The sequence below is a fragment of the Adiantum capillus-veneris genome, chromosome 3 (assembly GCF_014529385.1).
Source record: "Adiantum capillus-veneris isolate H3 chromosome 3, ASM1452938v2, whole genome shotgun sequence".
NCBI classification, from domain to species: domain Eukaryota; kingdom Viridiplantae; phylum Streptophyta; class Polypodiopsida; order Polypodiales; family Pteridaceae; genus Adiantum; species Adiantum capillus-veneris.
The window spans coordinates 82,769,346-82,780,068 of NC_140933.1; the positions used below are offsets into that span (position 1 = coordinate 82,769,346).

At 37.8% G+C, this 10,723-nt stretch overlaps 1 pseudogene; it reads left to right on the plus strand.

Annotated features, from left to right (window-relative positions):
- Nucleotides 1-5,898: 5,898 nt before the first annotated feature.
- LOC147461198 (uncharacterized) lies at nt 5,899-6,381 on the plus strand (annotated as a pseudogene).
- Nucleotides 6,382-10,723: the final 4,342 nt, after the last annotated feature.

The following is a 10,723-nucleotide window of genomic DNA, read 5'->3' on the forward strand; positions in this document are numbered from 1 at the left end:
ACGAAACATAGGTAGGTTACCAGATTTGAGAGTGATAGATTTGCAAGTGCTAGAGATATTGTCATTATGTAGGTTCACTTCTTGAGGCTGACACCCTCAAAGAATCTCCGTGTCCCATCTAAGTCGCTTCCTTGAGTATTGACATTATGTTAGTGCTAGAAAGCTATGCTATAGTTTGTCGCCGTGACCTGCTAACATTAGTGTCATTGTCAAGGATAGCGATCCTTAGGCGGTGGATGACCTAGTCGTAGCTCTTTATTTATAGACTTTTGATTCTAATTTCCAATTCATTTACACTTTACTAGACACAGGGTTTATCAAATCCATCTAGCCACTCTCCAATGTAAACTAGGGACTCTGATACTAGCCAATCTTCTATCATGCTACCCTTCAAACGTGCATTCTGGTGCACATATCCCTTGAGCGTTTCGATGAAACATTCTAAAAAGAACATCCAGCTAGAATGTACTGTGCCAGCTATTTCCACCTCATCAACTATGGGAACAAGAAGATGCACATGAATGGTTAGCATGGTAGTAGGAAAGTGTTTCTCAAACATGCACACAACCTCCACAATGTTTAGTTTGGCAAATGATATGGAGTCTACATTGTTCTCCTTTTGTGAGATCCATTGCACCAACTTTGCAAGTTTGTAGATTGTGTTACGGACGTCAGGAGACAAACATCCCTCAAAGGCCACCGGTAAAATAAAGTGCAAAACACATCTAGCAATGATATCAAAATCCACATATGAATTTTCTACACAATTCCCACTATGATATATTCCACTTCAAACATACCTGACACATTTTATGCCAGTCGTGTGACTTCAAACCAGTAAGCTTCCCTTCTTTAGTGAAACATGTTCGGTGTGAGTGCATTAAGCCAGTGGAGGTTTGCATAGATCGAATGGTCTCTTTTACTTTGAGTTTTTGGGCTCCTTTCAAAATCCATGGCGCTTGAGGGAGTTTTATCGATCCATCCGATGCTGTCTGTAGCCAATATGACCAAAACCTTATTTTGGTTGCCGAGACCATAAACTCTAAATTTTTTGAAATTTGATGATTTGAGCTTAAAAACAAATTCAAACCCAAAAATAAGTGGGTCAAGGGGTTGACCAAGTTAAAAAGAGATGATCTAAAAAGTTTTAGGTCAAAATGTGCAGGAACATGGATCGCGATCCATGACCCCTTGAAACAAATTGGGTAGAAACTGATATCAGAGGGTTCTGTGAGATTTCAAATCTCTAGATACACACTTTTGGTAAAAAATTGACACCAAAAACCCACTCAAATCAAGAAATTAGGCAAAAGATACAAAATCTTCAAAATAGGTACAAATTGGGTCTTTTTGACTATTTGGTGCTCAAACTAAAAATTAAGTGACAATCTAACCTCTACAGGGTCTAGGCATGTAACTAACCAAATTTCATGACTAGATGAGGTGGAACATGGATCGCGATCCATGACCCCTCGAAGCATTTGAGGCTAAGATTTGGGCAGTGAGTAGCTGACATCATTTGGAACAACTTTTGTGAAGGTCATCATAGTAGAAAAAAGCAACAAAAAGTTGACCAAAACACCAAAATACAAGCTGCCAGTCAAAAATTGCAAGCAAGCACAAAAAATTTCTTATGGCAAGGAGAAAGGTGTTCAAATCCAAAAATAAGTGGATAGGCAGATTCCATAGACTTCAAGTAACCATCTGACCAAGTTTGGGGTTCTGATATACTGGAACATGGATCGCGATCCATGTCCATGTCCCCTTGCTAGATTTTGGAATTGGGATCTTACATTTTGTAGCAGAGACCAACAACAACAACTTATCTAAAAATAGGGGTACCAAAAAACTTCAAGAAGAGGCTCAAACAAGACCAGAGTCAATCAGGACCAAAAACCACAAACAGATCGACAAATTTACTTTTGGGAGACCTAAGGGGAATCAAACCACCTAAAAGTCATATAACAAGGATCAAGAGACTGTAAAAGACCTGTGTGCCAAGTTTCTAGTGATTCTAACATTGGGGTACATGGATCATGATCCATGACCCCCTGTCTCATAGAAACAACTGATCATATCGATTCCAGAGTTAGCACTAGTCCTTGATAGCATAGTGGTGATTTCAAAATTCAATTTGGAGTTGGATTGTGCATATTGCAAGAAAAAGAAGAGTTTGTGTTAAAAGTATGACAAAATTCTAATTCCAGTAGATTTTGACTAACCCAGCGGCTATAAAGCTATAGCCACCAAGTGATTTTTGTACAGGTTTTGTGGACCAGAGTACAACAAGTTTCTATTAATCGAAGGATTGAATGCACAATAAAAGGGAACAAGTCAGGGTTTTGCATGCTTCATTTTCTTGATTATTTGCGGTCAGGCAAACTTTATCAAAGTAGAAACCCTAGCAGTAGCGACCAATCAAGTCATATTTTAACGAAGGGTAGTGTCAATCAAGGGACTATACCTAACTTAGAGCCGATCTTGGAGAAAAGTTTGTTTACTGATACTGAAGAAACCAAAATGGGAGTGAGACTATCACAGCCTACACCAAACTTGAAACTTTTATACCTGCAATATCAGTCTGAAAATGAGCAAGGCGCTGAAATCTATAAAGATGGTATGGATCGTTATTGTGTTAAAATTGAAGAGGGTCCTAGTGAGCTTATGCTTGTAGTGCCCATAGATTATAGTGGCAATCAATGTTTCAATGAAGAGGAAAACATGTATATAGTTGTGCTTAATCCTTTTCTTGTGGACAAGTGGGGATTAACAGGCACAAAAGAAAAGGTTGAAAAAGTATCTCAACTGAGGAAAAGAGATTTTGAGGGGCTTAAATCAGCTAAACAGTTGCTTAAGAGATATGAATCTGAGGTGGCTAGCAACGCAAGGTTTCTATGCAGATAGCAAGAGCTCATAGATGTGCATTGCTCCTCCAAACTATTCTTCAAAAAGTTGCAGTCAAAGCTTACTAGGGAATGCATACACCACATTGTTAAAGAGGATGTCCACGCCATCTCTGACCCTCAGACAATCATGGAAGAATGCAAAGAACACTTTGAAAACATTTGAATAAATAGGTGGATATGTCTTTTGAGAGGCAAAAATTTATTGCGTTAATGCTTTCAGTAGTGGATCCATGTATTGAGGAGCATAATGCTAAAAGAATGAAAGCTCCATTTGAGGAAAAATAATTGATTTGGGGTCCTTGTTGGTTTTATTGGCAAGGGATCCATATTAGATAAGATATTGATTGTCATGTTGGGAATTGAAGCAAGCAAGAAAACAAACCAGGAAGTGGTACTACTGCAACTCGACTTCAATTCAACAATTTACCCCCGTATAGCGACGTGTGTAGGGACACTTTGGTAATGCATAAGCAACAGACTTTTTGTTACTTGTGTCATTGTACTTGCGATGCACTTAACAAGGCTCTAAGCAACAAAAGAGTGTCTCTAATGAGTAAAAAAAACTAGTATTGCTTAAGCAACATATAATATTGCATAAGCAATGCATTTTGTCGCATAAGTGACACATTTTGTTGCATAAGCTTTGGTTAGTGTTGCATAAGTGATGCTTGTTAATATTTAAAAAATAATAATCTTTTAAACAACGATCTGCGCAACGGTTCTTTTAAACATGTAACATTGTGCCCGACGAGATAGAAAACTGTCATATTCAGTGCTCTCTTTTGGGTGGAGCTCACACACACGTTCAACACGTTTCTCTCTCTTTAGCTCTAGCTCTAGTGATCTCTCTTTTGTTAGCTCTAGTGTACCGATCTCTCTCTCTCTCTCGCTCTCTCTCTCTCTCTCTCTCTCTCTCTCTCTCTCTCTCTCTCTCTCTCTCTCTCTCTCTCTCTCTCTCTCTCTCTCTCTCTCTCTCTCTCTCTCTTGGTTCCTTGCACTCGAGATTTCTCTCACTGTTATCATTGTTTTCATTATGTATACTATCTGGTCAGCAGGTCATGGACCGGTGCCTAAGGAATACAAATTTATAGTTTCAGCTTGAAGATGAATTATGGTAATTAGCTATCTCTCTCTTATTGTTGATTTTTGAAATTGAACCTTTTAATTCAAACGAAAAATAGCCTCTTGTGTTTTTTTATTGAAAATAATGTGGTGTGTTCAAGATAGACTTCAAATGGGCATGCCTCTCTCATCGGTGAGCACCTCTTTATATCTATATTCTAGGTTACATTCTAAGATAGGTAATTGTTGCCAAGAATCCTATAACTTATCAATAATAATTAAACATTTGATAATAGATAAATTCAATGATGCAACAAACATACGTCAGTATATATATCCTCACATGTGTCTATAGCATGAACAATGATCAATCCTCACATATACAATACAAGTCCCATCCTCACATATACAAAACAAATCCCTAGGAAGGATCATTATATGAGCTATCACTATTAGAGTCACTAGCACTAGCCTCGTGATTACCAGTGGCACCACCATTTCCCACATCTCCATGATTATCACCATCATGGCTAGCGGTCATGCCACTGCTCATCTCATCGATCTCTTGGCGTCGCCCCTCGGCCTCTTGTCGAGCCACCTGTATCATGTCGGCCTCGCCATACTGCTCCTGTATTATTTAGTGAAATGAAATAAGAAAATATTACACTTAGCATGAAAATAAACTAGAAAACAAAACAATATTACTCACAAGTGGATCTGTTCTATCGATAAGTGTCCCGCACAAAGCATGGTAGCCGTAGTATGTGGCGTACTCCATCTGCTACGTCGTAGGTGCACAACCATAGTCTTTCGTCTGCATTATGGCACAATCAAAGAATTATTGATTCTTTCATTCAATGGCATTACCTTTGAAAGTTAAAACTTTAACCTTTTTTACTTACAGATGTGGTCACAAATCCATCGAGTCCCATCCGGCCTAATCTAGATGTATGACCGACTGCCACTCACTTTTGTGCTGCCTCCTATGTAAATTTAATTTAAAAAGTTAAAGATTAGAGAATAACTAGAATCAATCTAGCAAAGTTTATATTAATTCTAATATATATTAGCTATTGCACACACATTTTTTTGAGGAAAATTGATGCGTAGGTGTCTCTCCTTACGAAAGTATTGCCATGTCTCCATGCACATGTCAGCCTTCCTTTTGTCTGTCTCTACCATACCATAGCGCTTGTTTATTTTTTTCATATTACAATAAGCATTAGAAGATACCATAAAACTTGTTAGATCTCAATGTTTTGTTATTTCTATTGATTTTTTAACTTTGATCATTTGATAAATCTCTTGTTTTTATGATACTTAAATAGTCAAATTCGGATCGGTCAGAGGGTACACTGCCACCTCCTACTAGTGGTGGCCGGGGTGCACAAAGTTCCAATATTGTACATGAACTGGTTTATAACGATTTCTACTACGATGAGTCTACTATATGCTGGTGCACTCATTGTTGTGGCACGTATTGAAGGCCACGATGGGAGTGCTTTTCACATCAGACGACTTATGGTACTTTTGAGCGAGCACCACCACTTGAGCAGTGACATCAACCTATGGTATGTGATTGATCTCTCTTAGATTTATTATTGGATATTTTATAAATCAAAGGTCATATGTATAATGAAACCATATAATATATGTAGGTATCTTCAATTGATGGTGAGGAGAACTTCACTATCAGTGGTGCACATGTCCCTCGCACACGGCACAGACATGTGCCATTTGTCAGTTGCAACTTGTGGTTTCTTGACATACTCTACCTCCTTGTTTGGAAGCTGAGACGGGTGGAGATCATCCGTTGCCTACTTGTTTGTGTACTCTAGTACAGATGTACGATCGAAGATGATACGGAGGATGGCAAAGAAGCTCACTTCCTTTAGATGGAGAGGTTTTTAGCTTTTGGGGCAGTGGCTACATGATTGCTCTGTCCACCATCATTGGAGCAGGACGAGGCCTCTTTATTACACAGGATTTTCATGTGCCCCCTCATTTCGAGGTCACCCTTATGTCTTTTTGTGGACCTATATATAGATGGGGTCCATGGCATCGTCTTATTCGCTACATTCAGAGCATGAGTACTTATGGGTTATGTCTCAATGCAGCCTGTCTTTCTGATAGAGGGATTACACATGCAGAAGGACAAAGACTCTATGTTGACAAAAGACCTTACTCTCAAGGAAACATAGCAGGTTTAATCAATGGTAGTCGAGGAGTGAGCGCAAGAACCAATTGCACATTTGTGGAGTGTGAGAATAGTCATGAATCATGACATATGAGTAGGGATGTACCGAGATACATATTTGTCAATTCTATTAGATCATTACATGCTGGGGATGAATTTCCGGTGAATTATGGATGGCGTAGACCTCCACGAGCACCCTTAATAGATGAGGATTGAGAGTTTCATTGTATACAATTCTTGATGTTATTTTGGACTTTGTACCCTAGTTCTACACTTTAATTCACAATACATTCTCTATTGTCTCTAGTTTCATTTGATAATCGTCTTTTATTGTATCTAAATGTTTTGTATATGTGTAACAAATTGTGATTTCAATTCCAAAAACAGTGGTAATTATTGAACTCTATGTGCATCTCTCTCTCTCCTTTAATATACAAGCATGCTATTGATACAATCTTCTTTACCTTCAAATATTCAGATTTTGGATTATGACATTGATGATGCCACAAATCAACATTCACATGACGTATCTCACATGTCAATAGAGTGCATGAGAATCCTATGCAAGAGTGATCCTAATACGTATGCAAGGCTAAAGGAACAATATCTAAGGACTTTAATGGGCGTGATGATATCTCTGATAATGACGATGGCATGGCTGATTTTATTGAGGATTAGTATCAAAATGATAGTCCGAGCAATATTCCTAAAAATGAGAAGTATCTTTGAGAAGAATCTCTAAAGCGTATCTATGCAGGAAGCCAGTTGACACGACTAAGTGCAAGCTTACTTATTCTTAATCTTCAAAATTTCTTTGGATGGAGCAATGTATTTTTTTTCAGCACTATTGAAGTATGTAACAATCTAGCATATTCTTTTTGCTACATTCTAAAGATGTTTGCTTGTTATTAATCATATTTTAATCCACTTACAGGCTACTCTCTCATAAGTTCTTACCGACAAGCAATTCCCTTCTTGCATCACATAATGAGGTGAAGAAGATGATAAGCAGTCTTGGACTTGACTATTCTTCTATACATGCATGTCCCAACGATTGTATTTTATATAGAGATCAGTACAAGAACAATGTGACGTGCCCAAAATGTCAAACAACTCGTTATAAAGAGGAGAAAGGTAAGGTCACTAAAAAGGTATTGAGACATTTTCCCTTGGCTCCAGGTATAAAACATATGTTCCAAAGTCCCAAATTAGCTAAGCTTATGACATGGGGAGTGGAGTAGAAGAGTAAAGATGGAGTAATGCAAATTCCGTTGGACTGTCCTGCATTTGAGCATATTGATTTGCGATGGCCAGATTTTGCAAAAGAACCATGCAATTTTAAGATGGATGTAGCATTGGATGGTGTGAATCCATTTTCTATGAGATCAAGTAAATGGTCTACATGGTCGGTGGTAGTTAATTCCAGGAAAACGACAAGTTAAAGACCTGAATGTTTATTTGGCCCCTCTCATTTGTGGAGAGGGATTGATGTCATGGATGTGTCCAAAAGCATTGGTCAAAGACAGTTCATGTTCGTGGAACTGTAGCATGGAATATCCAAGACTTTCTAGGATATGGTTTTTGCTCAGGTAAATGATTTAAATATATACACTATCTCATAAGTTTGTATGGTGTTCATTGAGCTAATCATCTTTGTTATGTTTTCCATGTAGGGATATCTACCAAGGGTTACAAAGCTTGTCCTCTTTGTGGTGATTGGTTGAGATGGACTTATATTAAAAACCTCAACAAAAATATATATCTTTGACATACACGATTTTTACCTGAAGATCATCATCTAAGAAACAGAAGGAAAGCCATCCATTTTAATGGAGAGGTAGAAGAAGGGAGATGTACAATACCAATGACACCAATGGATTGTTATTTAAAGTGGATTGTTGTACCCGTTATTCATCCTGAATCAAAGATCATAAGCGGCGATGATGACAACACTGTGAAGGTGCGAGCCCGAGGAAAACATTCTCTAGCTTGAAGTCCTTCAATATGGTATAGTTTGGAATATTGGAAGGATTTAAAGACTTGTCATCTTCTTGATCCTATGAATATATTCAAGAACATTGGTCATTCATTATGGCAACACCTCGTTGGCTTGAAAGACACAGTTGCAGCAAGAAATGACTTGAAGTATCAAAACTCAAAGCCTAGCCTATGGCCACTTTTTTATGAAACTCGACATGAGACAACCTATGAGCCTGCCCCATGGGTGCTCACAACAGAAGAATTGCAAACTATCAACATGAGGATTCAGTTGATTCGTACTCCTACAAGATATGGAGCATCTTGTCGCAACATGTTCACTCTAGATGACAAGAGCTTGTCTGGTTTAAAAACACATGATTGACATAATTTTGTGAAGGTAAATCTATCTTGATCTTTGTAAGTATTTTTTTTTCATGTTTTGTTGATGTGATTAATCATGTATGCAGCATGTTCTACCCCTTGTTATTGATGGATGTACTACAAAAGGAGTCCAAGATATCATATATCACCTTGGATCGCTTACACGGTATTTATCGCTTGTTAACTTTTAGTAATAAATTTAACTTGATATCTTTCTAGTTCAAAAACATCTCTAATATCTTCTTTCTTTTATTGATAGATGGATTACATCTAAAGAGATTGACAACGGGTCAATTCCACAAAAGAAGCGTGACTGTATAGAGCTTCTTTGTCTAATGGAGAAGGAACTTCCAACCTCCTTTTTTGAAATACATGCTGAACTTTTAATCCATCTCGTGGACGAGATAGAGCTTGCTGGTGTTGTAAGCACTTGATGGATTTTTTGGGCTGAGAGATTTATGGGAGCATTGGAAGGTTATGTACGTCAAAAAGAAAGACGAGAGGGTTCTATGCCAGAGGGATGGATGCTTGAAGAATGCATGTATTGCGTTTGTGAATACCTTGAGAAAACAGATGAGGAAGCTCCACATGTATGGACAAATGAGTTTTCTTCTACCATGTCAGACGAGGTATTTTCTGGTAAGGGAGTCCCTTTTTGACTTAAGATCCAAGATAAATTGGATATTTCTACTTTCATTGTCTATAATAGCAAATGCATGCAACAATTTATTGATGAGTAAGAAGAGGAACATGCAAGCAAAAAAATTGGCAAACATGAAAAGAGAAGATCTAGATGTCAAACCAATGTAAATGACAACGACGCCATACCTTCTTTTATGGATTGGTTATACACCCGTATGCAACGGGCGGTTAGTGATCATGAGCAAATCTCAGATGACCAGAGAGAGTTTATGATTGGGTGTGAAAGACAGGTAACTTTTCGGGTTTTGAAAACTATGAACTAAACAAGAAAATTTTTCTTTTTTTAATCTTTTTAATTTACTTATTGGTCTAGGATCGAATGTATACCAACATGTGGACTTATGAAAAACATCTTCGGATAAAAGCTATCGACGACTTACGTTTGACTCAAGATTCTTGCATTGTTGCCTCTTTCAAGCAATTATCACGTGCAACTTCAAGAGACACAAATCTTGTTAACAGTGAACTTGGTTACGTGGGTTATCATATGAAAAGAGATAACCCATGTCATCATATTGTTACTTGGTTATCGTATTGTATCTTCAAGCAGGTAAATGAAATCTCTTTTCATGCACCAATGACATCTAGATTTCTTGAAGCTATACATATCTTAAAGTTTTGATTCGTACTTTTTGATAGGTGGTTTTGAAGGTAGATTGGTTTTGTGCCGAGTATAAAGGCAATAATGGCACAACGAGAAGAGAATTGTCTGGATTTTGGTTCGTTGACTTTTCAAAGTTAATGCGGGCAACAAAAGAGCCTTTTTCCAACTCATGTTGAACAAGCGTTCTTTTACAAGAATACAGATGCTCATCCATGGTGGCAAGTTGTGCATGTCCAACCTAAAGGACCGAGGTTGATGGCTATTTGATAGCATTGAACTTGAGGGAGTGGATCAAGATGAATTGATTACGTCCTCAAATCTAGACACATCAACGTCAGAGAGGTGCAGAATTATTCTTTCCGATCATGATGACCTTGTAGATGATGAAAAGGATAATGATCCATACTCTGACACAATCGACTTTGAAGAGGAAGAAATAATGAATGTTGAGCCTACAAAGAAATTGAACATCAAAACAAATCTAACAACGGAGGAGTTTGAAGAAGTCAACAAGGATAATGAAGATGAGATCTTATTGAGAATTAATCTCAGAGATGACGATGAGGACTATTAGTTTTATGTGTCAATTGAATATAGATCAACCTAAGTTGGGTAAGATTTTATCTCAAAGTAATTGATTATAAAGTCATGATTTTTATTCTTTGAATTCTTACTAACAAGGGTGGGTGGTGGGGAGTCTCGTGGTGATAGCCTCATATGGCTAGTGTCGGGCTTCAATTCCCCTCATACTTGTTTTTCTTTCTCTAGCTATGTACAGGGTAATTTGCGTTTCAAGTTCACTAAAGGAGAAAGATGCATTGGACAAAAGCACGTAAAGTTCTTCATGTACCTCTGCTCAAGGTTGTTGTTGTCTCTGGAAGCGCGTTGATT